Source organism: Dinoponera quadriceps, unplaced genomic scaffold, assembly GCF_001313825.1.
Source record: "Dinoponera quadriceps isolate SergipeBrazil2010 unplaced genomic scaffold, ASM131382v1 scaffold520, whole genome shotgun sequence".
Classification (NCBI taxonomy): Eukaryota; Metazoa; Arthropoda; class Insecta; order Hymenoptera; family Formicidae; genus Dinoponera; species Dinoponera quadriceps.
Genome location: NW_014554615.1, coordinates 469411 through 486034, shown reverse-complemented (window position 1 = coordinate 486034; position 16624 = coordinate 469411). Strand labels below are relative to the sequence as shown.

Below are 16624 nucleotides of genomic sequence, written 5' to 3'. Positions count from 1 at the left end.
GGGTCCGAGCGTGCGTCCCCCCCCCCCCGCGGCGGAATTTTACGGGCGGCTTTTACGATCGCGGTTTGTTTATTACGCGGATGATAAAAGTCAGTAGGTGATTACGGGCCGGCGGTAATTTAAACGAACGAGATCGCTCGCGAGTCGCGCGCACTCGTTCCACCGGCGCGAACGTTTCCGAATCTCCACGTCGTTTCGTTCCGCGCCGGGAGCTTTGCGGCGATCCCGCGGGACAGCTGGTGTGTCGTGAAACGCGAATTTACCGTTGATCGGGATCAACGCGGGAACGTCCGCGGGTGTAAAAATGCACGAAACGTGCGCTTCGACGAGCCGCTTCCTCGCGTCCGTCGTTTCCTCCGTTACGACGGAATCAGTCTTCTCTCCCCTCGTTGTCTTTGCCCCGACCGTCCGGTTTCCCCGGTGTATCGATCGCGATCGCGATCCTCGCGGCCGAGAGGCGCATGCAAATGACAACGCGGAAAGTCGGCATTGTGCGCCGTCGTCCATCGGTCTCCCCGCCATCCCTAAGGTTTATTCTTTCCTCGCCGAGCACCCACCCTTTCTCTCGGCGGCATCGCGCGCGCGAGGCCGCTGCTTACACGGGATCGTGGCAAGTATAAATTATCGCGGCGGAAGCCAGTCCAACGAACTCCCCTTATCCTTTCGCGTGATAATAATTACTCTCTCTTTCTCGGCCGGTCGGCTGGGAAATGGGTTCTTTAGCCGTCGGACGGGACACTTCGTAAATCGTGCCGGAGATCGGCCGTTCATCCGCGCTATTATTCCTGCGTCGCGGCGCAGGAGAGACAAACGGCAGAATTTTCAAGGGAGGGTGTAATCGGCCAGACTTCCGGACGAGACGCGAAGTCGCGCGTGGGATACCCGCGGATTAGGAGCCCCGCTGAAATACGCCGGCGCCATTACGCGCGCCTCGCGCCTGTAATCGCGCGGGCTAATGACTTAGCGCGCCGAATTATCGCGCCGCCCCACCGAAGACTCCGTAAATCCACTTGGCATGACCCGACCGTTAATTGCCCGCCTCTTGCCGCCCGAATTAGTCGAGAATTAGTTGCGGCATCCGGAGCGATATGCTCTCGGCGCCGACGACCATCGACGTATCGTATTCGACGGAGCATACGGCAAAAGTTCTTTCATCTTTCGCGTTGAAAGGTCTAGAGAGGAATAGATATCCGGGCACGAGTCTCTCTTTCCACTCTCTTTCCACTGGGTGAATTTTGCTAGAAGAAGGGGAATAGTAATGTATTCGTAAAAGTTGGGAACGTCTTTGCAATCTATAAATATATATATTGTTAAATGTAAATGTTGTGTGAAATTGGAGTTTCTAAGAAAAACATGAAAAGAACAGTGGGGAACGAAGCGCGGGTGATTTTTCGTGTGATATTTGAAATATTAACATTGTTAATATTAATATCGATGTGAGGGTGAAATTGTCCATCGCACGCGTATCGTATCATCCATATACAGCGAACGTGCTATACCCGTGGCTGCAAATCCGAATGTGTTATTTTTACATACATAAACGTCTGAAAATTACATATTTGAGTGAAGCTCATTTCTCGCCGTTTAAGTTACGTCATTTCAAACGTTTAATCGTGTTAAATAACGTGAGTTAAAACGGCAAGAAATGTGTTAGGAAAGCTCAAGTAATACATTTGAATTTGCAGTGTGTGATAATATTTTATGGAACATGGTGTTGAAGTTAATAATTGCTTGCTAGAATATTTAGCAATTGGGTAAAAAGGGGTTTATCAGGGGATATTAAGTTGCTATCTACACATCGTTCTGTCTCTTTCTACATCTCTCATCACGGTTTCGGCTCCATACTTCGCCCGGTGCTACATGTCGATGACGACGATGACGAGCCCGTGGTTTTTAATCAGCGTGTTCGGGTCGCATCACGTTGTTCGCCGATACTCGGCGATAAGGCGGTAATAAACGCTCGTCCCCTTAAATCTAGTCGTCACGTGAGTTACTTACGCCGGAATGCGCCTCTCGCAAAGAGATATCGATAAAAGCCGCAGCGTGTGCGCGGCCGCGATTTACGATTCTCAAAATTGTTACAGCCCTAATTTATGCACGGCGCGCCGGAGTAAAGCTGTCGGCTGGCCGCGCGAGTTTTTATCGCGCGCGCGCACAGAATAAAACAGATAATCTGGACGGGTGTGTTTTATGCATTTTGCGAATAAGTGCGGGCGTTTGAGCGTTATTGCCGTGGCCCGAGCGTGCATTTCCAATTCTTTCGGAACAGTTACGAGCGCGCGAGAAGCTCCGTGTCGTTTCCCGCGTGTTTCCCGAGTCGAGTCGTTACCAGCTCAGGTCGTTTCGTTCGACAGGCCTAATTCGCCGGCCGATTAAATTTACACACACTTTCGAAAGTCCGAGCAACGATCGATCTCTGCGCAAGACTCGCTTCGGGGGTATTTGTGAAATATTAAAAACCGCGTGCGAAATTTCGCGCGCACGTCACGATTTTATTTCGCGATATTTTGTATCGAAAGTGGTAAAAAAAAGTATCGGAGCAGACTAAATGTGGCCCGATTTCTGTCGGGCAATCAGTTCTAATCAATAGAATGTCTAGAAACGATCGCGAGGGCGTTTCGTATTGGATGACTTAAATAGATTCGTCGCATTCGGGCTGATAATAATGTTATTAAAAGTCACGTTTTAAACGCTCTATTACCGTTTGCCTCATTTGTGCGTCGCTCCGTCCGTCCGGTTTTAGTTACGACAGCTGTGTGTTTTTAGATATCAATGTATCCGTCTCGCGCCGTCATTTGAAGTCACGTGAACAACTACCCCCTACACTTCGCGGTTTCGCCTAAGGAAACACAAGCGAATTTCCGGACTGACGGACCTTGCTCGTCCCACCTTTACGCGTGTACTCACCGTCGCGCCTGTTGGCACGTCATTATTTAACCGTGCACACGTTACGTACATTCTCGTTCGCGCTATGAATTGATTGTAAAGTCCTTAGATACGTAATTCGCTGAATGATGCACGCGACGGGCAATCCGGTAATGGAGAGGCCGAATTAATCGCTAAAACAGGTGCTCCTTAAAGATTAAACGTCAATTCACTGACATTAACGAGAGGAAGAATTTGATTCGTTAAGTACATAACTCGGAGGGATCAGCGGAGCAATTATTGCGTATTTCGTATTTCGAGGTGACGGCCGACAGTGTATGATTGACGCGCTGGCTATATTTTATTCACGACCGGAGACGGCTTAGTCTCGCCGATAAATTCCTCCTTTTACCGTGCTTTTACTAACATGTCGGGTTTCTGTCGCGTTTCAACCATTTCGACGACGGATTTCCCAATGAGATCGACTTATTCTTATGAAGTGATTACACGAAATGAAATGTGAATTACTCATATTTAACGCATTCTTATAGCTGAAATCTTATGAAAATTCGAGGATGCAGGTAGATGGCAAAATAATCTTCTTTTCATAACGTAAACACAATATGTTGAATTAACACACATAGGTGTGTTAAAAATTTAACATAAAAATTGTTTAACTTTAATTTTTTAAATGTTTTTCACTGTGTGGAAAATAATTCAATTGACATACAAATAAAGGGATGTGATTAAGCAACAATTACACGAATACAAAGTTGCAAAAATTATTTCCCGAGCATAATTCCGCTGCAGCGTTAAAAATACAAAATTTTTACAATAGGTAACAATGTGCGGCATTTATTTATTTATCTTTAAATACCCTCTTTTATATTTTTAAAATGCTATTTTTTCTCTCACATCGCGCGCGAAAGGTAATAATTCAACGACACGTCGAACAACGCGCGACACGTGATAAAATAAATAGCTTTCAGATTTAAAAATAGCAAATTTTTACGCGGTAATGACCGAGGCGCAAATACGAGAGAGAAAGAAAGAGAGAAAGATTGCCAACAGCAGCGATGAGACACATGCGCAAATACGGCGTCTGCGAGGCTGCCCGGCTGTATCTTCGCAAAATCTCGCCGAACCGTCTTTGCTAATAGCGCATCGTGCCGAGCAATTAATTGCGGGAGTCTGCGATTGGTAAATCGTGTGATATTTGCCGGTGTGATTTTGCGTTTGATTGCACCTAATTCGCAAACAGCAAACCACTGTGTCGGCCGGCACACATCCCGTGCGTATTTGCACTCGGAATCGGTATTAAACTAGCAATTCCGTGGTTCGCGCGCGCGCGAGTACCGGAATCTCCGTAGTAGCGAAATGTGAACGCGTACCGTAGATAAATATGCCCAGCCGACACGTACTCTTTGGCACATCGTACCAGCAGTACGTGTGTGCGGTTCTTAGTTTTTTGTCGCACGCCTCGTCATTGCTCATGCATCCACCTCTGGCGCGAGCAAAGGGGAATGTATAATGACACGCGCGCGCGTGCGGTCCACTGCACCTAAGTACGTCGACACTATTTGCACGGTGATATAGAAATGCCTTCACGGGGCGATGATAAGTCCCGAATTATGCGTTTCTCGCGCAGTACATATATCTAAAATAAAAACGTGTCCATTTTCATGTAATCCCGCATCTCTCCGCAAATGCACGACGCTTTATTCGGCGGAATACAGAAAGCGACTCTCTTTCTCTCTCTCTCTCTCTCTCTCTCTTTCGTTCTTCCTGACCCTCTTTGAAAACGCGCGAGCGGAATGTGGTAAGCGATACAGCTGTTTAAACTTCACGAATGATTTTCGCTCATTTGAATGTAATGTCGTGACGCCTCTCGTGAAACATCCCTCTCTCTGGCGAAGTACTACTTTTTGCCGCGAAGCTACGCGCGCAAGGAGAGGTGTAACTTATATATTTCGGCGCGAATAAGTTTTCGGCGTGCAAAAGTGTTTTAATTATTTTTCTCCGACGTAGCTCGCGCTCTCGTACGAGTGGCGTACTTCGGGCCCGGCGCGGTATTGTTTCGAAGCTGCTTAACTTCGCCGACTTATCATATTTAAGTACTATCGGTGAATGAAGTTTTATTCGAACCGATCAACGTTCACGAGTCCCGCGGAAGAGCGCTACGCCGTTTAAGCTCCTTTACCAACGAGATCGTCTCAGCTTTTTTCCATTATTATATAAAACTCAGTCGTGTAGCATTTCGCAGAAAAAGTGATAGAATAGAGGCAATAATTAAGCGATAATAAATTGGCTGGTAATCAAGCAGTTTTACTTTTATCTCAATGTGATTCACTTAGTTGTTCAACCGTCCAGTAAAGCCCGAACAACAATAACCGACCAATTTCTGCCTTGTTATCAGATTTACCCGCAAACTTTCCTTCCTGGGATACGTCGAAACCATTGCCGTGCCCAATAAACGCGTTGCAACGTTATTTCCTAAACGGAACGCAATTACTAAATCGTAGATGCAAGGATCGAGAACGAAAGCGACGCGATTGCACAATGGAGATATACTGCGACCGGACTCATTAGGATAGAAAGCGGTGATACGTTTACGTATTCGGTGCATCGTGATATATTGAGGGCGGCCTCAAAGTGTGGTTCACAATTAGCTGGGACGCTATCGCGAAATTAATTTCTTTCACGCCCTCGGCGTGGGAGGTGCACGACACGAGGAGCGTGCGCTCGCGCGCGCTCACACTCCTAAGTTAATGACTTAGACGTGCCATTGGCCGATAAAATCCCGCTTCGTCTCGTGCGTCCAACAGTGACGTTATCAGACTCGATTCTATGTAGGTTGCCTCCAGATTTAACGTTCACTCTCCTAACCTTTTAATTCGTATAAATTTTCGCCGCCTGCAAAAATTGCGCGCGGCTGCCCTGCCGAAATAAAAGTAGAATCCATATTTGACTATCCGAACATGTTTTCGATTCACCTAGATTTATCATCTATTCTAGATTATTACCAGGTCATCGCATTATCGTGACTGCGGTGTGTTTAACCGTCTGAGTGCCAAGGAGCGATTTTGCGCTTCTTCTGTTTCGCTCGAAAAGTACCAGCGTTCTTGGCTGCGAAGCCGATAACCGGCATACGCTCGGCTTCTGTCGATGCGCGACTTTACGGCTACCATTCCGTTTTAGGTAAAAATGAAATAATGAGACAACTGATAAAAGAATGAATTTTAATTGCAATCTAACATTTGGATGCAATCATCGGAGAATAAGACAAGCGTTATCGCGCCGTTTGGCATTTCTGGATGGGGAATAAGACAAGCGAAAAAGCGCTCCTTGGCACGTTTGAACGGGGAAACAGCAAAGACGCGTGGCACTCAAACGGTTAAGTAATAACGTTCAATATACATTATTCTCAAATTTGATCGCATAATCATGCAATCCGTCGACCGCGAATAAGATAGTTCGTCCGTCAAATCATATTCTTTTTCAATTTTAGCTGCATATTGGTGAAATTATTATCTCCACGTATGTAAAGTTGGAAAACGACTGATCGTTCAGAAGTTGAGATATTTGCAAAGAAAGTTGATGCTTTTTATGCGTGTCCATTGAGGTTAGCCTTCTATTTTAAACTTGTATTTTTAATTTCTTTTAAACTACATATAGGATTTTAATAAAAAACTACTGAAAGATTATGAAAGATTATTAAAAGATACTGAAAGATTAACATAGAGATACTATACGAAAATTTCTCATAGACATTTCGAGTTATGCAAAGTTAAATGATACTATGACATTCTGTGCTAATATGGTCCCCTACTAACTAGATTGAATACGGCTTCTTTATTGAGGTTTTCATATCGAATTATCATTTAAAATTTGAAATTTAATATAGCTGCATTTTCGAAATTTTCATATCAAAGTAGATATTCGATAAATCAATGATGCAAATTAAATTTAAAAGTCTATTCGTTTGAATCTTCTTTCTGACAGTTTGAATCTATCTTCTGATAGTTTGACTTAATTTCACGTACAAAATTAACATTTATTACTTAGATAGTTGAATCCAGTTAAAGGCAAATATATTTTCAGCAAATAATACATTTATTTAGGAGTCCCTTAATATCGTCATTGAAAATCCAGCGCTCTACGGACCGACTACCTTAATTAACCGCATGATGTTCCCGACGTGATTCACGATTCTATGAAGACGCGCGCGTCGCGGAGAAGTCGTGAGAAAAATTCAACGGACGGGCGTGAACAATGCGGCGGCGCATCGGAATTGAAGATTTCCGCTGTTCCGCAAAGCCGCGCGCGACCCGCCGGCGGAGGGTTAGGAGAAGCGTTTTCTCGCGCGGCGAGAATAGAATTGTTAAACAGCATTTCCGTGCTTGCATGCGCATGTCCCTCCGCGAGAATGCAGCTAGACACCTGCGAGGTGATACGATCTCGCGACGGGGTCGAGTGGGACAGGGCCGCGTAAATTATGGCGGTGTTTTCAGTTCGCTACCGCGAATTCAGCTAACGACCTTTTAACTTCGCGGCGGTGGAACCGACCGCGTGTCGTGACGCGAAGCGTGCTTTTCGACGACGACGATGATGACAACGACGAAACGAATTGCACGCACCTTCGCTATTGGCTCCATGCATTTGTCTCCTTCTAATTGTCACGCAAACGGCCGTCGTGTGTGCGCGCGCGCGGCAACACATGCTTGTCTCCCACGATCGGCCGATGTAGGGGGCTCGGCGAAATTGGATCGTTCCGTCGAATAGGCGGAAAAACGTGCTAACAGTAACGTTATTGGAAATCTGGCGAAGCGAACGTTGTCATCGATTTTAATTCAATTTTACGGTCTCTCGCAAACCTTACAAATGTCTGTTACTACCGGTTTTATCATATTTTCGGGACGATGTTTGCGCAACAATGTGTTCTCACGTATGTCCGACGTATGTCAATGGGCACACCCATACATACGATAACTGTGTATTATTGCACATCAAGAGGAAAGATTCCTTTGCATTTAATAAAATGTCTTTAATTCAAGCAAATTTGTCTTTTGGAATAGAGCAAACAAACGAATGTTTGATTCAACAAACAGGATTGATGGGTGTCTCAAGCAATAAATATATTCACGTTAAATAACATTCCTTTCGTATTTTCATCCAAATATTACGATGGTTGTCACAAACAATAAATTATTTGAAAGAAGTAACACTATGTTAGAAAGATATTAAAGAAATTTTTTATTTTAATGGAACAATATTTAATATATAGAGTCTAACCTACCGCTTAATTAATTCATTAATTCCTCATTAACTATTGCGAATTTTGCAAAACGACACATGACTTTTCTCTTCAGTTTCACCTCTCCTACTTATACACTACGGATCCCGGGAAAATTACCGGACACCTTGTATAATGAAATTAAAGAGAGCGCGGGACGTGGGAGGAGTGCGAGATAAAATATAATTTGTTGCGAATGTGCAAATTTATAATTTCTCGGGTATAATGAAATAAGTTTTTTTATTGAAAACGAAATATTACTTTTTCTAAAAAATATTGTTTTTTTTCCGCTATCAAATAACATGGTTTACTCTAGAGAAACAACAACATTTTTATTCAAATAGAATATTTGATAAATTTAAAAATTGTTTATATTAAACAAATCTAAATCAAACAAGCACGTTTACTGAATCCAGTGTAACCTATTTCTCTGTACAGACGTGCAACTTTGTATCAATCTATTATACTTTCGTACTTCTCATCGGTATCAATCTAGTGGAACCATGTTTCACCGTAATATGCTTTTGATATGCTCGTTGAAACCCCGAATGGATGAAGTTTGTGTGCGTGGCTATTATATGTCGACCTATCTCATTAATGCGTAAAATCTCAAATCAGTTCACACAGGTCGCATCGATTGGTCGGCTACATAATTCCACGGAATCGTCAATCATTAACCGAGTGTTGTTATTCAGTATTCATCGGATATTGCGAAAATAATTTATATATCTAAAATGAAGAGAAGATCGCGCCTCTAATTATGTCAAGGATAATTACAGACGATTGTAACGCGATTGTAATCGAGTTACATTATGGTGTTCTTCTCTACGTCTCCTCTCTCCTTCTCTATATCTCTTTGAAATATATCGATCATCGATACAGGCGAGCGTGTATTGCACAAATAAAAATACGTACACCACGTGACACACATATCGATATATCTGAAGTTAAATTTGTAGCGAGGCTACGAGTACTGTCGCGTTCGGAAGAATTCCGGAGAGTCAACAAGTTTCAACTTTGCCCGTTCTCGTCTCGAATTTTTCTTTGGCAAATATAGCCATCGCGTAGACGTTAACCTGAAACCTGATTGCTTGCACAGGTTTAATGCCGCGGAACCTTGCTTTTTTTGCCGTATCTTTCCCGCCGTTTTATTCAACGTCATGCACCGAGCCAGATATGTGCAATTCTTCATATTCTTTCGGTCATACTAAGCACTCGTGTGTCGCGACCGTTTCATGGCTAATTACCAATGATGAATCGTGGGGCAACGCTAACGACGTTCGTCGAAGGAAAAAGGAGCATTTATCATTGCCGCATTTTTATCGTCGGCCTACGATGCAACACTGTTTCGTAATTCTGACATTGTGCCGTTTTTCGTTTTCTACACTTATAACTATCGTGTCGCATGGCGGTCACAGTTGATCTATAATGGACATCAGTTACGGTTCGCCGTCTATTGTTGTCTCGTTCGATTGAGCTCGGCATTTCAGTATTACGGACTTTCTCTTATTCCCCATAAATTGGATTTATTCTAAAGAGCTCATCTCCGCGTCACTTCCGTGATAATTTACGAGAACTCGGAGATAGAATTTTATTTCGATCACATTTTTATACGAGATGAACGTGTGGTGTTTTTTGAGATACGTAAGTTTAATATCGAGGTGGCGCGAGGGTGAACGGGAGATAAAATATAATTTGTTGCGAATGCAAATTTATAATTCCTCAGGTTGGCCCAAAAATTTGTACATGAAAGGAAGCACGGGAAATCTGGGTCGGGACCTGCTCATTTATTTTACGTTGGCTGTTTTTTTATTTTATGTTAATGTTATGCAAATGCGTCGCGTTCACCTAGAGTACATGATTCTATAATGCTTATTTTTACAGCATTCAGCGGTGACGACCGCTTAGAGGATATAGAAAATGCAACATCAGCGGAGAAGGACACTATTCTCCGAATAAACATTGCATTGTTAACATTAGAAAATCTCACCGTGACTTAACGAAATCCTCTTAAAAACGATTTAATCCCCGATGGCGTAAATATTTCCCGTCATAAGTACTAGAGTTCGGAATCTCTTATACACAGGAGAAAGAGAAAGAGAGAGAGAGAGAGGGAGAGGGAGGCAGTTGAACTTCTTAATTAATATTTCGAAGCGAAAACTGCACGAAGGGAAGCTAAGTCGCTCTTGAGAGATACGATGTCTCGTCGACATGTACAGCTCCGCGAGAGAAAGAACGTTATAAAATCGTACAAAAAAATTGCCGACCGACGACGCGGTACGTGCCGAGGTTTTCCTGCGCGCCGCCTAATGATCTCATTAACGGCAAACCGAAACCGCTGCGCGCCAGCAGTAACTCTTACTACTGATTAACAAAACATTAATAGCCGCGTCGCACATCACGCGAATTTATCACTTGTCCGTGGCAACCCGGGGCTACGTGGTAACTCTTTCCCGAATCAACAATCGCAAATTAACGATCCACCCGGGGAGAGATCTTGACAAATATATCTCCCCCTCTCTCCTCCTTCCCTTCTCCTCTCGCTCTCACGCTCTCTCTTTCGACCGCATTCGCCGGCGCTCCTTTTCGCGCGCAATCAATCACTTTATTTCGTAGGCTGCCCGATGAAAAATCACCGAGGTCGCAATAAATCACGAAACCGAGTTATGAAAGATCCGCACGCGCGCGCGGCCGCCGACCGAGACGGCGGCGGCGGGTGATCGCGATAGCATTCGAGAGCGCGCGATCGTGTCGGGATCGCTCGACTTCTTCGGCGAACGAGCCGGATTTTTCGGGCCGGTGCTCTCGCCGATTCGACGGTTTACACGAGCGATAGACGGGGAAAGCGCGAAACCGGTGCGCGCATCTTTACGACTTTACTTTAGTGCCGGTGCGGAAACTCGCCGATTCTGTGCCATCGTGTGCGTGAACAGCTGCGTTTCCTGGCTGCGCGGTATGCGACGTTCGAGAGAGAGAGAGAGAGAGATAGAGGTGCGAACAACTTTTCCGGCACTGTCGCCGGCGGGTTTACGCTCGAGCGGACTTGTGCGACTGCGGGCGGTCTCGTTGTTGCCGAATTGTTCCCGAATGTTGTCGCCAAGTGCGGTCGAACTTGTCGACGCGTTGCTTCGAATCGGAGATTCGCCTCTATGCTCGCGTTATACGAGCAGTTTGACAATTCGTGCGGACCTTAACGACCCGGGGGGGTCCGACCGGCGTTTTGTCCGTGCGAATGAATTTATCTGTCCGGCGCCGTTTAGGCGCGAGACTCGGTTTTCTCTCGGCGTTTTACTGCCGCCACCAGCGCTGTTTACGCGCTTCCGCGACGTGAGTCCGCTTCAGTCACGGCGCATCGCACCCTTTGCGCGCAGGGGAGGCGTGCGAGCCAAGAACACTCGACTCGTTCGCGTGTCTCGGAGTGACGAGGTGTCTTAAGAAAGACAGACCAGATGTCAGGTTTTAATCGGGGCGCGCCCCGCGTCTGTAACGGCCCTAAATAGACGTGTCCGAAAACGGGCCTGTTGGGCCCAAATCCTAAACGGAATTTCATGAGTAGACCCTAAATAGACACTGAGGAAGCCCACAGAACAAAGGCACACCGTGCTCTAATCATCACTCGTCCCAAAACGAGCCGTTCTAACGCGAGGCCTCACCGCAGGTGCGCGCTCACGCTTGCGTACCCCTTTTCGCGCACCCCTTTACGCGGCCCAGTTCTTATTGTCCTACGGGATCATAGGATTTCGCGCGACAGTTCAGCGGAATCCGACATTATTTTAAAGCGGACACTGGTGCTCACGATCGCGGCGCACGTAGGACTCGCTATGATTTCCCCGGGACAAGGAAAAGGAGGAGGAGGAGGAGGAGGAAAGCTGGCCAACGTGGAGCGGGGGCAGTAGCCAAGTGCGAAGGTAGAATCGCAGGTCCAATTAACGGCACTTTCAGGGCAAGTGTTTAAACTCGGGTGAAACCCGGTGAAAACCCGCTGAAATACGAAATTCTCGCGGGCCGATTAACCCCGCCGCGCGAAATCAATGAGTAGTGCGCGGCGGGAAGAAAGGTGAGCGAGGCGTAGAAGTGGGTGGCTATCGGGCCGAGGCGGGGGGCAGGGGGGAAAGACTATATAACCAGCCATTATCAACCTCATTAAAGGTACCTGCCTGCCCGGCCGCTCGCTTGCTCGCTCGCTCTCCGCGTCGCTCACCCGACTCGGCGAAACTCTCGGCCGCCGTTACCGAGACTGCCAACCCTTTCCCGATTCCCTGCTCGCATTCGCGGAGTCTCGACACGCCAAGTATTTTATAGTCAGTTATTTAACCCCAATTAATTAGTCCAGCCGCGCCGCCGCAACTTCGCCCCGTGGGCTGAACTCACGACCGTTCCAACAATCGTTGTACCAGCGTGTGTTTGCATGCACCTGTGTGTGTGTGTGTGCACGCGCACGTACTCGAGTGCTGTCCGTATCACGCTACTTCGTTACAGATTATCACTTCAACGCTCGCGCGACCGGTCTCGCACTCGGTCTACTTTTGTTCCACCTGCACGTGGATTTCGGCGAGATCGTATTTCACCCGCGGCTAAATCGTCGAACCTCGCCGGCGGAATGGGTAGTGTTTGGCAGCGGTAGGCAGGAGGCGGGATTCTTCGATCCTCTTCTAGAGAATGGTGTGTTTGCACGAGCCCGCCTTGTGTTTTCGTCGCGGCGTCTACACCGTCTGTTTTCAACCCCCGTGCTCTTTGGTCCACAATTATTTTCGCGCGTCTGCGGAGTAGGGAAAACCAAATCTGGAAGTCGAAAAATTTATATCCCACCTGGCAAATAAATAAGAATATTCTTCTTTATAGTGTAGCTTGCTTGTATCTTGTCAGTCGAATCTACAAGCAAATCGCTTATAGCCAAGGCATTTTTACAATTAAATATTTCTTTTCTCGTACCTAAAGAACGCAGCTAAATTATAATGTACACACTATTATTAGATATTATACACAACTTTTTCTTTCGATGAATATGTGAAAAGTGTGACAACTAGACCCGGTCTCCCCTATATCGACGGGTCGCCGAGCCGCGGGTTTGTTTCACGGACTTTAAGTTCCGGACGCGGCATCGTTACATTCTCCCTACCTCTCCTGTATAGGTCGACCTCTTTGTATGGACTATAAACTAATTTATTCGGTGTTTGAAACTATCGGCTCGCGTTGCGAGACACAAAGAGGAAGGGAGGGGGGCAGACAGTGAGAGAGAGAGAGAGAGAGAGAAAGAGATGGACTACCGTTGTCGGAATTATTGTCGCTGCAGCAACGGAACATCAATCGCGTCCCCTCGATACCACGCTCCATTATCGTCCACGTTCGCTCCCGTCACAGTTAACTGCCGCCGATGACTCTCCTTTATGACTAATAAATGAGTATTTCTCTCCTCTCGCTAACTTCTCGGAGAGCTCGGCGGAAATCCGCCGATGCTTGCTTGATTCACGCATTTGCTTGCACCGCCCGAGGATAGTGGTCTATATACGCGAGTCGTCGCGTCGATCGATCGATCACGTTCCGTTTTCTATCTGTGACTACAATGGGGACGAGCGGTTTCCGTTAACGAAGCAAGACGGATCGCAGAGCGTGGCTGATGTCGGCGCGCGTGCGTGCGCGCAGTATTATTTCCGTTGCGTCGAAGCGCGGGTAATGAAGGAAAGCTCTCTCCCCGATCGGTTGTCCTATATAAAAACCCGATCGCGCTCAAAGGATTCTGAATGCACGTCGTGCGTGGGTGCGTACGTGTGCGCGCGCTCGACCATCAGGTGCTCGTCGTTCCATCCCTCTCGTCGCCGCCCGCCTTACGTATTTTTCTCCTCTCACCCGGCTCTTCCTCTTCTTCTTCCTCTGCACCTTCTCCTTCATCCCCGTCTCTTCCCTCCTCTCTCGCTGCAGCCGGAAACGTTCCTCGCGCTACGCTTCTCCTAACTCTCGCGCAACTTGCGCGCGACTTTACGACGTCCCGGGGAAGTCGGTTCCCTTTTTCCCGCGCTGCCAATGCCCCACATTTTCCCGGCACCGCCCGTACCGTCGTGTCATTTGATTATCGTCATGAAACTCGCCGGCTATCTCCCGAAACGTCCGCCCGCTCTCGCTCGCTCTCTTCCTCCCTCGCACATTTTCTTATTTCCTAAACGTACGTAGCGCACTCGAGTCTCAACGGTGTCTCTCGCAAATAATCGCAGCTGACGCTTTTCTTCGATCTCGCCCGTCCGTCCAACCGGCTCTCGCCCCATTTAATCCTCCTCGCGATATCCCGGCCGTGTACGTGCCGGTATGTGTACGTGTACACACATGCAGCACTGGTGCATCCGTGACTCCCCGAGCGCGTCGTCCGGAAATCGAGAATGGCGCGCGCCCCCAAAACTCATGCCGTGTTCGTCCCCGCCGTCGTTAGTGGGATTCCGGAAGTTTATATTCGCGACAACGTCGCGAGTTGATTCCTCCCGCTTCCCTGTAAGGTGAAAAGCTCGCGGGCGACCGTGCGACGACGCAACGAGCGTAAAGTGTAAGGCAGTTTCTTTTTTATGCAGAGACCCGAGTTTATCGTCCGGTCAAAGCGTAAGGTGCCGTTAGAAAGGTTGTTTCGCATCTTCGTGGAGAGGAGAATAAGGGATTGCCTTGCATAGTCCTTTCTCGAAAGATTGCGCGTGCCATTCGCGAGAGACGGCTATTCCGGCCAGTTACCGAGTTTACGTCATGAAGCGCGTCATTCTAGGCTCTATGGCGGTATCGTGTCTCGCCGTTGCTCTCTTCACGCTTCTCTTTTTCCTTTTTATCTCTCCTTTCAAGAAAAAAAGGCGAGAGTTCCCCCGGAAACGTTTTAACGTCGTGGACGTTTAATATCCTGGCTTAATATTATAGGGAGGTCTTTGTCCTTCTTCCATTCTGATTGGTCCACCCGTTCTACTTTACGATCCACCGCAGCTGGCCACTGCACGTTCTTCAGCGGCAGCTTGGTGTCCCGCGAACGATCGAAATCCCATTTTCCACTGTCACAGACCGTCCACTTTTTCTTAGAGTGGGATTTCTGGACTGGCGCGCGAGCGACATTTTCGTCCTTAAAGTCTAATTTCGCCCTGGTATTATGCGACATCGTATTAACAAACGCTATCCGCCGGATTCCAATTTACGGAGAGACGATTTATTTGTCCCGGGGAAATTTATCTCAGCGAACTCCACCGCTATCGAAAGTACGGCCTTGTGGTTTTATTAACTGCACTACGTCGACGTCTTACACGTAGAAATTTTCTAGTCAATTGAATACGAGGATATACGAGATATTCGATTAAATACCGGTGATTACATTTTCGCTGAAGTATGTATTAATAGATTTACTGATTAAATAACAAGAATGTCTTAATATATTCGGCAAACACGATGATGTATTAAGAATGTCAAGTGACGTACTAAAGACGTACTAACGACAGTCATAATAATGACGTATTAGACATCATTATTACATTATCATGTTTGCTGGGAAGGTTCATGAACATGTAATTCCCAATCCACACTGAAAAACAAAGATTTAAAAATTTCTTTGTGAAATATAAGGTTTATTTCACAGAAAGAAATATTTACTTACAACGAAATAGAATTTTATTCCTAGCAAATAAACCAATTAATAAGAAAATTTAGATATATTTTATATAAAAATATATATTCTATCATCACAGTCAAATTTTCTTCTAATAAGTCAAATTTTCTTCCAATAAATGTCGAAGAAAATATCACAAGGAACATTTCATAAGATTTCAATTTCTTCTTCTCGGTAAATAATAAAATTCATTTCTAACAGACGCGCCCGAGGATATTTAATATTAGATGCCGTAATTTCTTATTTACGTTACATTATTCAAAAACAGATTCATTTTTTAGTTTTTAAGTGCTACAATTAAATTTCCCCTGAACAAAATTAAACAAACTCCTTACATATGTGCATTTTTAAGCGGAGCTAAATTTCCCACTGACGTTAAATCGTATTAAGAGCGAACACTTAAACGTGCGACAAGAAATAATGGAAATGTCTCTCGAAACAGGTATCGCTGTGAACGGAAATTATGTTAAACGACATTGTACGTCATTATCCTTTAATTAAACCTCGACGGCACTTTGTAGAGAATCTCGTGCTTCTTCCTGCAAAAGAGGGCGTGTATATGTAATATCAGTCGGATATTATTTCGCAAATAGGATGCAGTGACTTATTTCCGAACAGCCGGATGCCATTGTCACGGACAGAGAGCAAGGGGCGGGGAGGGTGGGCGGGCGCTGTGTTAATTGCAAACACCGTCATAAATGCGATGCGTACGCTCAGCTCTGAATTTGAAAAACGTCCCGCTTTTACGGCACCATCGTAATTAATAATAATAATTCCCACGTGAAGCGCGATCGAATTCCTTCGGCTACCTCATTCTACCCCCCCCTCCCCCCTCCCCCTTCCCC

General features: G+C 46.0%; 1 protein-coding gene across 2 annotated transcripts in view; it reads left to right on the top strand.

Moving 5' to 3' along the window:
• The window catches only part of LOC106740577 (neurotrimin-like), a 90741-nt gene that overhangs the window by 334 nt on the left and 73783 nt on the right, over window positions 1-16624 (top strand). The gene's annotated exons all lie outside the window — the stretch shown is intronic.